The following is a 15,031-nucleotide window of genomic DNA, read 5'->3' as shown; positions in this document are numbered from 1 at the left end:
TCATTAACACATTTTAATTTATATTTTTCTGTTGATGGGGAGATAATGACTAACCGTATGTGAGTGAAAAGTGGTACCATATTTCTAGATGAGAGAGTTAAAAAATGTTCTTCTCAAGGATGATAGGTGAGTAGTAGTTGCCTCATATCTCAAATACCCAAACACTGAATGCCTAGAATATCCAACCAATTTAGTCACTGGACCTATCTTTTGAGACATATGCATAGAAACTCTTAGTGGAATGTAAATTTATAGTGATGACTAGGGTTCAAAACTTTTCTGGGTTTCTTTAGAATTTTGTCTGTGTCAATTCACAACTTTGAATTACTCTTCACATTTTATAGCACATAAAACCTTTATGGCATATAATGTGATTCTTTTGTTAATCTGATTCATATCACCTTCCCAAAAGCCAGATTTTTTTCGTCTTCTAAATTTCAATGAGATGTTTTTTTTCTCCTTGCAATGACTTATTTAAGAACCGTAACTTTTTATGAACAACTATGTCTATTACAAAGTTAAGTTTCAGAGTTGCTTTACACTTAGATCTTCTTCTAGTAAAAATGTTCCCACAGTGAAGATTTTCTCTTTGAAACGTTAATAAAGCTGAGGAGATGATGTTAGGTGTAGAAAATGAGAGCTATATTCTTTGCTTTCTAGACAAGTATTAAATTAAAATTAATCATACATTTAATTCACCAGAGATGGTGGACGTTTGAAGGAAAACGAGAATGAAAATGGGTCTAATTCACTCATTTGACATTTATTTAGTATTTTATATAGTCTAGGCCTTCTCATGTTTTCGTGGAATCACAAGAAAAGAATAATTCTTGGTGTATACCCTCAAGGAGCTTTCAGCATAGTGAGATAAACAAAAGGAAGAAACCCTTTTTAAAAAGCATGGAAACCTTGAATACATTAATACACACAGTAGCATAAGATGTTTCTCCCCGTGGAGTTTTATACAAAGTTGTTTACCAGAGAACCAGAATGAGATATTGGTTTTGAGGTATGAGTAGAGATTAATAAAGTAGAGCCTGAAAGGAATGATAGAAAGAATTATATGTCACATTAAAGGAATATGTGAAAATGTGTGTCATTTTAAGGAAATCCTAGAATGTGTGTGAGGGGCAGGGCTGGGATTACAAGCTGAAGGAGTCACAGGAAAGGGACAGGATATGAGACTACAAAGTTAGGTTGGAGCAGGTCACAAATGTCCTTGGATGCCTTGCTGCACAAGTGCTTTGATTTTATTTTTTTAGAGGTGATATAAATCAACTTTTGACCCCTGTTCTAAAAAGGGTAATTCAAAAATATTGTGGGAGTGTTTTGAGAGGAGACAAACCTGGATGCAAGGTAGGACTCCAGTTGAAATTGGAACATTAGAAGTGAGAACTGTGAAAAAATAAGGAATTAGAATATATTTCCAAAATTGATAATATTTGGTAACTGGTTGTTTGGGGTATGGGTATGAAAACAGAAGTAAGAAAGATCATGAGATCTGGAGTTCAAACTAGAAATAAATTAGTATTTTGGGGAGACTGAAAATGAATTCAAAAGTAACATAACATGAAAAAGAGCTTAGAGTTCATCCAAGTTGTCATCCAGATGCCTTAATGCATTCTATGAAGCAGAAAACTTTATTTAATGTGACTGTGTATTAGTAACTTCACTGGAAGGTCTGAACCTAGAAAACAGATATGAACAATCTGATTCATGTCCCTCTTTGCACTTAATCAATGAAATTGCAAATCAACAAAATGGAGTGTAAATAACTTGGTAGTTTTTCTAATAGTGTTATGAGACTAATCAATAAAATCAATGTATTGTATACCAGAAATATCCTATTGAAACTTTGCAAAATCAAAACAAACAAATCATGTGTTTATTTTCTTCCCTTGTGAAGGAGGAAATGATTGGTCAATGTAATATCACAATATCATTATGTGAAGTATAGTAATAACAACTGTACACCTTTCTCAGTGCTGGAGCACTGCCTAAGAAATAGTGTGTCCTTAATAAGTATTTGCATGAAAGAAAAATTCAGCTCTCCAGATGTTATCTGCAGACTCTAGTATGTCAGTAGAATTTAAAATTTTACACACGACCTTTAATAATCAAGTTATTCTTGTGTTAACTATTTTAACATCTGATATTAAGCTTATAATTGCATAGAAGTCTTTATAGGTGCTCAGTAACTTTTTGTTTGAGGTCATATTTCCCAATAGCTGAACTCAGGCCCAGCCCAGGAGAATTCAAGGATCACAGCGGTTTAGTGTGTCAGTGAAGAGATGGGTGCCCCTCTGTGAGTCTGGCACTGTCTAATCTGGGTTAGAAACTAGCATAGCTCAAAGAATACATGCCTTGCCTGCTCAGACTCAGATCTACTCAGAGAATGTGCCTCTACCTTAAACATGAAAACTCCTAGTAATTCCTCACCCCTACAGGGCTGGGTTTGTTCAAAACTGGTATGACAATTTGGCATTTGGAGAGTGTGAATTAGGATAAGGGAAAGTCAGTAACCTTGAGTTATGAGATCATGATTTACAGAATACCGATAAGAGGTCTTGGCTCCAGAGGAACTGTATTTCTTTGAATCCTGGTACTGCCAGTTACTTATTGTAAGTATCTAGTATTCAACAGACTTGTCTGATCATTCCAAAATAATAGTTGGTGTTAATTATATGCCAATTATCATCCTTGGCTCAAGGAATACAGAAGAAAACAAGACAAATGCATTCCGTACCCTCAGAGAGTTTACATTCTTATGGTAGAGATAACCCAAAAAAAAAGTTAAATGAAATATAAAATTAATATTGTAGTAAAGAAATTAAAATAATATTACATGATGGGGCAATACAGGAAAGGGAACATACTGAAACAAAGGCCAATTCAAGTCTCTACTGGAAACCTCTATGGGATTTACTAGGAGCAGGGCATTCAAGGGAAATACCAGGGTACTGTACATCATAGACAATCCGAGTGGGGAGGCATCTGCTAGTCCAGGGCTGCTCTAATAATAACTTACTGAAGACCAAAGATAAAATAATCGGAATGGAGTAAACTGATGAGATACCAAGTTTAATTTTTATTGCATGCTTTTTTTCTTCAGTTGTGCACATATAACATTCCTGACTTGCTCACAGAACACACCCTGGTTTTAGACAGGACCCACTTCTTTACACTAAAAATTATATTTCATCATTATTACACAGATATGGGGTGATAAGGCAAATACACCAGTATAAATTCAACACCACTCCAGAATACAGAACTCAACATGCCCACCATCCTGTTTGCAGGACACAGATATCCTTCTCCTATGTAGCACACAAGGAACACATTTATTACAACACTTAGGTATTCAAAATTTACATACAGTTTCTCTATATATATCCTGTGATACTGTTTGATATTCAATCTGGGACAGAAACTGAAATATTACTCCCCCTCTTTATATTTTGCTAATATATTTTGATAGTGCACATTGAGATTAATTATATAAGATATATATTGCTGGTTATGAAGAGTGGTGGTTAAGGCATCTGGAGACTGAAAATAACCCCATATGTCCTTGACTTAAGAGGGTTTTTTAAAGCTGATAAAAACTGATCAAAAAAAAAAAAAAAGCAAGTATCTCCTTGAAGCCATTAAAGAAGAGGTTCTTTACACACACCACATATGCATGTACTACTTTCTGGGCAGTGTATATTATTGAGACAAACGATAATAAAATGATTTGTCAAACTTATGCACGAAGGACAAATAACAAAATACTAAGAAATCCAATTTAATTTTCTTTCAAATGCCTAAAGCTGAATTCCTGATTAAACTGGTTATTATCTGTGATGATTTTAAAAATTTCTCTCAACATGGACAAAACACAGTAGAGAAAATACTTCCAGCAAAAATAAGTGACATTGGTTATGAGAACTAAAAACTGATGTTTTTTTCATATTCCTTTTATTTAAATTCATGGCACTGAATTTGTGATAAAATTATAAAATTAATAGAGATTCATTAATGTCACCATTTTAACAAGGACATTTGGTTTTAATATAATAATGGATATATGAACACATTTCCATTCTAAATTATGCAAATACAGTTGACTCTTGAACAACTCAGGGGTTAGGGGCATGAATCCCCTACATAGTCAAAAATCCAAGGATAACTTTTGACTCCCCCAAAACTTAACTACTAATAGCCTACTGTTGACTGGAAGCCACATAACATAAACAGTCAATTAACACATATTTTGTATGTTATATGTGTTATATATGAATTCTTACAGCAAAGTAAGCTAGAGAAAATAAAATGTTGTTAAGGAAACCATAAGAAAGACAAAATATATTTATAGTACTATACTGTATTTATCTATACCGTAAGTTTACTTTGCCTGTTTACAAGATGAATTGTCTGTCGATACCTACATCAATATTGTCTTATATGATACAAAACACTGTAAATGTTATACATATTACTAACACTAGACATAAAAAAGGGAAAAGATGTGAAAAAGATCATATTTATTTACAGATATAATGATTCATGCATTGATAATGAACAAGTAGCAATATGATTGCATTATAGTAGCCTAATGCCAACTGCCAAATGACTACATGACAAAGGTATAAGTTGAAGATTCTTTGTAGTTTAGAGAGTTTACACAGTTTAGACTGAAGATTTCATTATCTATTACAAAATGGTCTTAAAATGAAATCAGAATTGAAGAGGCTTTTTTTTTTTTTTCCCCAAGATAACTAGTTTAGTCTTATCCCTTTGGGACCTTTCTTTCTCACCTGTGGGGCTCAGTAAACAAGAATATCAAGGAAACATTCAATATCAATGGAATAACCAAACATATGGACAGAAATGTTCACAGTGAAATTTCATTTCTATCTCACCCTGTACTGCATTAAAATATTAAAAATGGATTTCATTGTATCAAATCAACATGCTGTACACCTTAAACTTACACAATGTTATATGTCAATTACATCTCAATAAAGCTGGAAAAAAAGAAAAGTGTTTCTGATTAAAAAAAATACTGCAGGAGGTGATTGTGGCACTTTGCAGGGTCTTGGCTTTTTTCTGGGGGACAGGGTTACTGAGTTTATGGAGTAATCATGGGCAAGATTATGGAGTAATCATGGAGTAATTAGTGTCTGCTCATGTTTGCCTAATAAATGCAACAGCCACAGGAACCGCAATTCTTAAGAACTTGGTACTCTCAGTACTGATTCATTTATAATTATTGATGGATATGAGATAAGCAGAGATGTTGAAAACATTTTTTCTTACAAAGAAGCAATATCAGCAAGAACCAAGATCAAGTTGTCATGGAATTCTTATAACAATTAAATGACAATGGGTCTGAAAATTTGTGGAAGTGAGTTTAGAAAATCTTCTGAACAATGACCTTTCTTTTTCCTGTAGCTTTACTACTATGGTTGCAGCTAGGCTCCCCGAAAGTACATTACTACCTTTGGCTGATGTCCTCTGGAGTTCTTAAATGGCTCTTTTAATCTGTAGAGGATATACGGCTAGTTGGCTATAGGAGGATCATTATAAAAGAACATCCAGATAATGGAATTTTACCCAGATGATGCACTGGAAGATCTACAACTGGATAAACCATTTCCTGAGCTGAGAGAACATTTTCAGTCTTATGATTTGGATCATATGGGGGGAAAATGTCCATAGCCACACTCCACAGATTATAATAATCGCTAAATATTTAGCACAGTGGAACAGTGAAACAAACGGATGAACACCTAAAATGTATAAAGAAAAAGAGGACTTTAGATATGTGATTAGATAAGAGGTTCTAAAGAATGAAATTGGGGCTCCAGAAGTGAATTTTGAAGAAGCTATTAAAAATATAAACACAGCAATAAATATAACTCAGACTCCAATCAATATTGAAGATATATTTAATGATGATTGTTGCTTGAATATCAGCAAATAGACACCATCCTTTGGATTTCAGTTTATGCCTTAAATGACTGTGTGGCCAAGGAGGACCAAAGATGCCTATTTGAGGCATAACTTCCTAAATGATTGCAGATTTTGGTGTGCATATATAAAACTGCAAAATGTTTACAGTGTTAAAGCAAAGAAAGATGCTTCTTCTGTGAATGATTATGTTGATAAAGTACTGCAGTCCATAGGCCAAGCAATGGAAGCTGTTTCAGAGAAAGAATTAAATTTTTTCTGCAGTAATTCTTCATTTCTTGGAGTTGGTAGATGTTGATCTTTAACTAAAAAATGTGGTTTGGACACAATTAATAAAGATGGAATCATTTCCAGTATGAACATTCCAGATAACGATATAGTACTGTACTTAATGTTATGGGCTGTTGACGGATTTCATAAAGGACATAGTAGACATCCAGGGGTATCTATTAGGTTGAAGAAAACATAGGAAAGTCTTGCCCCACTGGTTTCCTTTAGGAATATAGGTTATCTGTAATGGTGAAAGATGTTATGTCCACACATTGTGCTGTTATGGAACTGCTGAGCCACACATGATTACTGCTGCCCAACGGGTTACAACAGTTACCACCGAACATTGCCATTTTTAATAACCTACTTATTATATCTGCATGTCATAAACTTCAGGAACTTCCTCATTATAAAATAAGCACCCAGTGCAGTGTGTTAATTATCAAAATTATAATTGTCTTCAGATTGTGCTCAAGTCTATAAAATTCAAAGGGAAAACTTCTAAATTGTTGTTTTCTTAATAATCCTTTTTCTCACTTGTAAAAAGAAAAAAATGTATTTCAAGTTATTCTGCCATCTAATGACACACAAAGGACTGACACTATCCTATACTCTTTATCATAATAAAGAGTAAACAATTTGGATGAAAACCTGAAGCCCACATTCCTAATGAGGGAATTTGATAATGGTGGGGGCAAAGGAGAAATGATCACTTTTCTTCCTTGAATCACTCTGTCTTTGCTTGACTTTTTGGATCCCATCCTCACTTGATTTTCTTCTTACACTCTTACTGTTCTTTCTCAGTGTCCTTGGAAAGTTCTTCCTCACATTCCTGACATCAAAAAATTGCAATGCTCTGGGGCTTCATTCATGGACACTGTTCTGTCTTCTGCCTACATGCATACCTTAGGTGATATAATCCAATTGCTTTACTTTGAGTACCGCCTTCAAATGAATAAATCCAGATGCACACTTTAATTAAATCCATCCTGCCTCCCTGCGTTCTGGGTATACTATGTAACTGACAAGACACGGTGGTTTCATCGTGGGTCAACCTGGCTAATCTGGGATAATATTTCCCATAATTCCCTATTCTGTATATTTCCAAGTTAGGGTAGACCACAGAAGAAAATGAGATTTGAAAGCAAAGCCATGGACATTAAGTACTGAATGTGCCTGGTGCTGCCACAGCTCACACACATTTCACTAGTCTGCTGGCTCACCTTGTTAATGAGGAAGGCCACACTATCCAATCCTTTCTGGCTGCCATTGCATTTTCTCTTGTCAAATTCTCTGGTTTAGGCCAAGCATGTCATGCATCTCTGTAACAAAGTGATCCAGCTTCTTCTGCAAGGCAACCCTCATCATCGAGGTTAGAGGGAGTGAGAGAGAGACACATGTTCTGATTTGTTCTCACAGGTTTTATTCTGTCATCGTTAGGTTGTTCCATGCTGTTTCAGGGCTCATTTTGTACTGCTTACTTTCTCTTGCCATCTGTTTTCTCCCCAGCTGCCAACACTGCTGCGGAATAGTGATTTTAGGACCACCACCAGATGCAAAGACTACAGCTTTCCAAAAAATCCTTCATCAGTTCCAACAATTTTGGAAGTCTAATCTCTAGAATGATCTCCTTCTTCCCTACCATTCTTACTGGTTCTGCCTCCCTAATTAAATCTTAACTGATGTGCTACTTGACACTCAATACCTACTTGGCCTCTCAAATGCCATATATCAAAAACTGAAATTCTGACATTCCTCTACCACAAAATTTCTCTTTCTAATTTTCTCCAACATATATATAGCAACTTGATCTTTCTTTCTATTAAAGCCAAACATCTTGGTGTCACTCCCAATACCTCCCAGTACCACTCACACTCATATTCTGCATTTCAGAAAATATTTTCAGTCTACGTTTAAAATGCATCTAGAGTCCAACCTCTTTCTGTCCTCTTCATGGCACCCCATTCTATCCCAAGTAAATCATGTCTCACTGGGATGATTATATCAGCCTCCTAATTTGTCTTCCAGCATCTATTGCTGCTCCTAAGTCTATTACCAACTCACTAGACAGAGTAAGGCTGTTAGAAAACAAATAAGATAATGTTACTTCTTTGTTCAGAACCTCCTAAGGCTTCCCATCTCAGAGTAAAAGAAAAAGTTCGTACTCTGATTCAAAAGGCTTTACTTCATCTGGTGCCATCATTATTCTCCTCATTTTCTTATTCATTATTCTTCCCTCTGGCTTACCTTACCTACCCATATGGATCCTCTCCTCACACCAGGCATTCTCCTGTCTCAGGATGTGCATGCTTGCTTTCCCCTCTGCCTGCAATGCTTTTTACAGACAGCAACACAACTTGTCCTTCACTTCCTTCCAGACTTTTTCTTGAAACCTTCCAGAACAACAACTTTAAAATTACAACCCCTATCCCCTCATAAAATATCTTCCTTCCCTGCTACATATTTCTGTTCTTAGCACTTAATACTGATTAAAATAATGTATTTTACTTATTTATTTTATGTGTCATCTATTATATTACAAATTTGATGTGGGTAAAGATATCGGTTGTTCTGTCCGATACCAAGTCTGCCAAACAGTAGGCCCTCAATAAATATTGTTGGATGGATAAAGAAATAGTAGTGTTACAATTAATACAGTGGCATAAGTCCATTAGGTCCTGAAAAAAAAAAAGAGGCTACTGTCACGGTATGGCATAGCTCCATGAAGAGACATGTGTCATTTTGTCTATCATGTTGAACCATATGAATTTCTAAGTCTTTTTGATTTATATGAATAGAATTTCATGTGGTTCAACCAATATGTAAAATGAGATCCTAAAAAGTATATGGCAGGCTGGGTAAACTGCCTATGAATAATATTAGTCAGTTGTTGTGCTTTGTTTTTTCTCAATGCTGATTGCTTTTCACTGCTGATAGTTTACAAATATAGTTCCCAAGTTCTAAAATCTACATACTAAGTGGATATCAGTAACTCTAATGATTAGATAGGTTGCCAAATATTCAGAACCCAATCACTTGTGATTCAGCTGCACCTCTGCAATTGAATACAGGGTAAATGCTGCCATTGATATTTTAATGGTACAAAGCTTAACTCTGGCATCCATGACTTTTTAAGAATCACGAACAGTGATCATTAAATGTCTTTTTCTTGTATTGTAGAAATATAAAAAGAAAAAAATCAATACATCTACTAAAGATTTTTAACATTGAGTCTAGTTCTCATTTCCCCTTTATAATTCCCTTTTAAGTACTTGTCCATTGAACAGATCAGATATTTAATATTGAACAAAACTCTATAGTTTGTCTGTTTCATAGGGGTAAAAAGGAAAATAAGAAAGATTTAGCTTGTTTACTCTCCAGTGGACAATAATTACGAGTTTGATACTCATTAAAAATATCTTTAAAATAATAGGCTAATAGTCACACATCTTCTCCATCACTTATTTTCAATCTACCTTAATAATAAGATGTGGCCATTATATCCAATCTATTTTTACAAGAGCAGAAAAAAATCTACAAGTAAGATAAAAATAAGAAAAAATGAAACATCAGTGCGGAGTTCCTTGAGTCAATAAGGCATGAGAAAGGAAGAAGAGTGTCCTTGTAATTTGGGGAGGCAGTTCTAGATGGGATGCTGAATTGGTAATGGAAAAGAAATGATAAATGGGTGAGCAGCCAAAAAAAAGAAAAAAAAAAGAAACATACTGATCTCTTGTGATGTGGTCAGCTAAGTGTTAGTTTTTTTCCCTGCAACTCTATTAGGTAAGTTTTTCTATCCCTGAATAAACTAAAGGTAAGAAACTTGTCTGAGCTATCATGTATATTATACATACAATACACATATTTTATATATTTATACCTTGTCACAAAAATGATTTGAAATAATTTTAAGAAATTGCAGCTAGTGAGCAATGGGAGTTAATTTAGAAGATATCTCTGTTTGATATCAAATATTTTGCTCTGGTAAGTAAATTATGTCATAATTCTTTAGGCAAATGAAAGTGTGTCAATGACCAGATAAATATTTATTGCCTTTATTGCTTGCTAGAAAACATACCCCTTATTGGCTTTATCCTTTCTTTTTCTCACTTCTTCACTCCTTTATTGCTATTTCCTCCACTCTCAAATGCACTATTTGCACTCAAAGCCTTCTTAGGGTATATTTCTAGAGGAAGCCAAACTAAGACACATATTTGGCTAGATGGTCTCAATGGCCAACTCCAGCTCTATTTTTAAATGTCCTCAATACTTCAAAAGAATATGTCTAATGGCCTGACTTAAATGAATCATCTAGTAAATGTTTTCTGAATAAATTAATTGCTCTGGATAGCTAATATAGACATCTGAAAAAAAATAAAGAAGCCAGTTAGTACCTTCTGTATTCTTCATATTTTGAGGGAAACATGGCAGAAACTTAGACTTTAACTGAGTGTCCTGGTTGTTTGTCTGCTGCCTTCTCAGTTGACTAATACTAATGCTGCCTTCTCAGTTGACTAATACTTACGCTGCCTCTTTGTCTCCTACATTGCACTTGCCTCCAGTAATTCAATCTCTCAATGCCATTCTCTATTCTCTTACTCATTTAGTTTGAACAATACCTAAAAAATATTCATTCCTTGAAGTCCTTGAAATTAAACCTTCAGTGCTGGGAATAAAAAGCTCTCTTTAAATTTAATAACACTGCCAGCTTTGAAAGCCTGCTCTAGGCACTGTAGCGAATATTTTTTTCATTTTACATTAATAAAAAATTGAGGTAGTATAAGATTTATTTTGCAGTAACAGGCTTAGACAATTTAATAATTTTCCCCCATATGACCCAACTATTAAGTGACAGAGTCAGCTTTCAAACTTAAGCATGTATAACCCAGAGTATTTTCATTATATTATTTTCCAGAAAAATAAATATACTTATGCATACGCACACGAAGAACAATTTGTCAACATTTCACAGTAGGTATTCAGTATCTGTGCCCTTGTAAATGTTGATGAGTAAATACCCAATTAAGGGATCTCCCAGTTTTCCCAGTCACAGATCCATTTTTCATTAGCTGTGTTACAACAAGAGACTTATTTAATTTCTTTAGGTCTCAAAAACAAAACAAAAGTGGAGAGCAAATACAGTACCCACTTAATGGTACTGGTGTTTGATTTGAATGAAACAGCAAATCTGAAGAGCTTGACATGATCCCTGGAACATAATACATCACCCCAAACTGGAAACCATTATTGTTAATGATCTGAATAAAAAGTGGTTTAATGGTACATCAAGAAGCCTTTAAAAAGACAGACAGCATGAGCTATAAAGGTAAGAAGTTCTATTTCTAGAATAGGGAAATAATGTCCCCCTATTATGCTTGCTTAATAAAATTTAGACTCTGTTGGAGATATTTCTAGAAATTCTATCACTGATAGCTTTGATGTGATGGGTAGTGTGCTGACCCAGCAGAAGGAACATTTCCTTTGGAGACAATAACCCACAGAGAATATTGTATTATAAACAAAGGTCCTTTTCACAAATGTAAATGTTGAAGGCAAGCAAATTAAAAAAATAGAAAGAAAATAAGATTTCATGATGTCGCATGAAACAAAGAAGTGTTATTAAGGTTAGATCTACTCTGCACTTTAGCTACAAATCATTTTCATTCTGGTGGCAAATGCAGATACAATTCATAATAGTCTTTCCATGATACATTAGACACTAACACTATAACCATAAAGTAAGTGCAAATAAAGCAAAAAATCCATTGTCATTCCAGGGGAGAATTTGGGCAGGCATTTTAAGCAAAGTTGACTGCAAATAGAAAATTGTTTTGAGAAGTTAGTGCATTTTTTATTTCTCTTATGCTTTGGAAACATTCCAATTGGGCCCTTAGTAAAATTTACATGCATTGAACATCTGTCTAAAATCACAGAGAACAGTCCTGTCAGGTGCTACTCATTCTCCCAGCATGAACAATGAATTGGAGATGACTGTGTATATATACATGTAGAGTCACTGCTGGGTTGAATGTGAACGTAACATGGGTAGGCTGGACGTGCAAGCACTTTATCTCTGACTATTCAGTACCCCCTGCCTGAATTGTTGTCCTACATCTCATCTGTTTAGCAGACTCGGATGGTAATATAATGTCCTGGACTGGGTTGATTTTGTTAACTCAACTGAATCTGAAGTTAGTGTGTGGCAAACATCATCACGGTACAATACAGTGTGACACAAGGTCGAAAATGCTAACTCTGTTTGTTGTGTAAGACAGGAGGCTGCCTCAAAGCTCCTTCAAAAGGATTTCCAAACAAACACTTTCCAGGCAAGCTTTCAGTTTTACCACCTTCAGAGTTTCAGGTATGCATCTGGAGAGGACTGGAGAAGAGTTGAATGGTTTTCTCATTCTCTAGACCACACGTAAATACAGAACTCTGACCTATAACCTGTGGCAACCAGCCCACCCAACCTTTGTAATAATCCACCCAAAATGGACAAAACTTAGTTGATAACTGTCAGCTTCCCTAATTTTTGTTCCCGCTTCCACTTAGCCCTTACTCAGGAGCAAATATGCTCCCCTACACAGTCACATCGGATGCCTCATGTCTAGTTAGCCAGCCTTCAGCTTCACCAGGCTAACGACCTCCAATCAGTGCACACCTGAAGCCTTCCCTTTTTGTTCCCCGACTACAAAGCTTCCCAACTCCTCTGGCTTTTAGTCTCTGCCAAGTGATGGTGGCTGACCCCTTTGTTAAGCAAACTCTGAATAAATAATTTTTGCTTGGCCTCATTTGGGCAGTATCCATTTATTTTTACAACAGTTTTATTGAAAAGTCTCTATTGTAGCAATCAATCAACAAGATTTTACCAGGGCCTAAGCTAGATTGTAAGAGAGCATTATATTTCATTAATTCTTTCCAAAACACACAAAAACAAAGTTTAATAAAATTTTATTTTGGGATACTAAGTCTCACTGCCAGATATTTTATTTAATATTCATGACATCTCTTGAAGATAAATATTATTTACTCCATTTATGGAGCTTAGAAGGCTCCATACGGCTTAGAAGGCTACGTAACTATAATTGGTTTCCAAAAAAAAAAAGCTGGGATTTGGCAGAGCTAATATCTGAACACACTTCAAACTGAATCTAGAGTCAAGATTTAAGTTACTCCAAGAAGGCAATACAGTGCAGTGATTAAGAGATGAACCCTGATATCAGATGGCCTGGAGTGAGTTTAGTAGCTGTAGACACTAGCATAAGCTGCTTCTGCTTTTTGTTTTTTAGTTTTCTCATTTGTAAAAGGATAAAATAATTTCTATCAAAAAGGAATGCTCTGGGCTCCCCTGGTGGCGCAGTGGTTGAGAGTCCGCCTGCCGATGTAGGGGACACGGGTTCGTGCCCCGGTCTGGGAAGATTCCACATGCCGCGGAGCAGCTGGGCCCGTGAGCCATGGCCGCTGAGCCTGCGCGTCCGGAGCCTGTGCTCCGCAACGGGAGAGGCCACAGCAGTGAGAGGCCCGCGTACCGCAAAAAAAAAAAAAAAAAAAAAAAAAAGGAATGCTCTGATAATTGAGTAACTTCATAGAAAGCACTTAAAATAGTGCCTGAAAGTAGAAAGTACTCAATTTGTGTTAATCATGAAGAAAGAAGGAATCTGAGGAGAGGAAGAAGATACAATGTTCTGCTTTCGTCCTCTTCTCTTGGGTAAACCTTCCACTTCTTGGTGCTAGTTGTATCCCAGATAAAGAATGGGTTGATTTAAAAAAAATTTCTTAGAAAGTGTTATATTATGCTGAAAAGGCTAGCCTCGGCCAAAATGAACCTAACTATTGATTTGATTTACATTTCATACACTGGTCATAATGCTTCCACCACCCATGATGGCTAACTGCAGTGCTGTTTCCACGGGAAATGTATCCTGAGGTCCACTTCAAAAGTTGGAAATGCAGCTTCTTCTCTGCCTCTCTCCCACTTCCCTAGATCTAGAGCATCTCTTCACTTCTAGGGGAGTTAGAATGATGTTTCTGCATCTCCTTGCATAGGTACAACAGTTCTTTATATACTTGAACAACTTGTTAAAAAAGGTAGTGGGAAGGCTGTGTTTCTTTATCCTAACCCTCTAAATTGATTCTCCCTTATGTGTTCTCCTTGTATTGCCCCAGGGTTATGAGAATTTAGAGGCATCCACTCTAGCGCACCCTTCTGGTTCTGACTCTTTGCAAGTCTCTCAACTTAAAATAAGCTTTGAGCTTCAAAGAAAGAAGCTAGCAAAATACTTTGATTTTTCAAGTTGTGTTTTATTTTGAAACCCCTCTGTGTTTCAGAGAGCATCAGCGTTAAGAAATGACTTAAAAATACTCTGTGTATTGTTATAGCTTATCAAATTTGGAAATTTTATTCTTTTTTATCTCCTTTACTTTGTGTCTGTCTTACTACTATTTCAGAGACCATCCTTGAGATTTCCCTTCACAAATAATGAAGGCTTCAAAATATCTTTAAGGAAACAAAGGGGGAAAATGTATAATTCAGTAGCACATTTAAAAATTTAATCCAAAACCCTCCTTAATATCTTCCCAGCAGATGTTTTAAGAGGCCTCAATAAATAGAGCTCATGATCAATACCTCTGCTTTTGTAGATTTTCTGCAATAAATACTGAGAATAATTGTTAGCTTGGCAATCTGAAATTAAGACCCTAGTGAAAAACTGTTTTTCTCCCATGTGATAAAAAAATTGTCTATGAATAGACAGGGAGCATCTTCTCTGACTAATTGGGAAAAGAAAAGACCTTGAGGATTGAA

General features: G+C 35.5%; 1 pseudogene across 1 annotated transcript in view; it reads left to right on the top strand.

Annotated features, from left to right (window-relative positions):
* Positions 1–5,971, top strand: part of LOC309808771 (NEDD8-activating enzyme E1 regulatory subunit-like) — a 32,243-nt pseudogene extending 26,272 nt beyond the window's left edge. Inside the window, exons 3-4 of the transcript in view lie at positions 5,166–5,331; positions 5,403–5,971. The product of the transcript in view is annotated as an NEDD8-activating enzyme E1 regulatory subunit-like (transcript). The remainder of the gene's footprint in view (positions 1–5,165; positions 5,332–5,402) is intronic.
* The last annotated feature ends 9,060 nt before the right edge of the window (positions 5,972–15,031 follow it).

This window comes from Mesoplodon mirus (genome assembly GCF_964341445.2).
Source record: "Mesoplodon mirus genome assembly, chromosome: 7".
In the NCBI taxonomy this organism is placed as follows: Eukaryota; Metazoa; Chordata; class Mammalia; order Artiodactyla; family Ziphiidae; genus Mesoplodon; species Mesoplodon mirus.
This window is presented reverse-complemented; position numbering and strand designations above follow the sequence as displayed.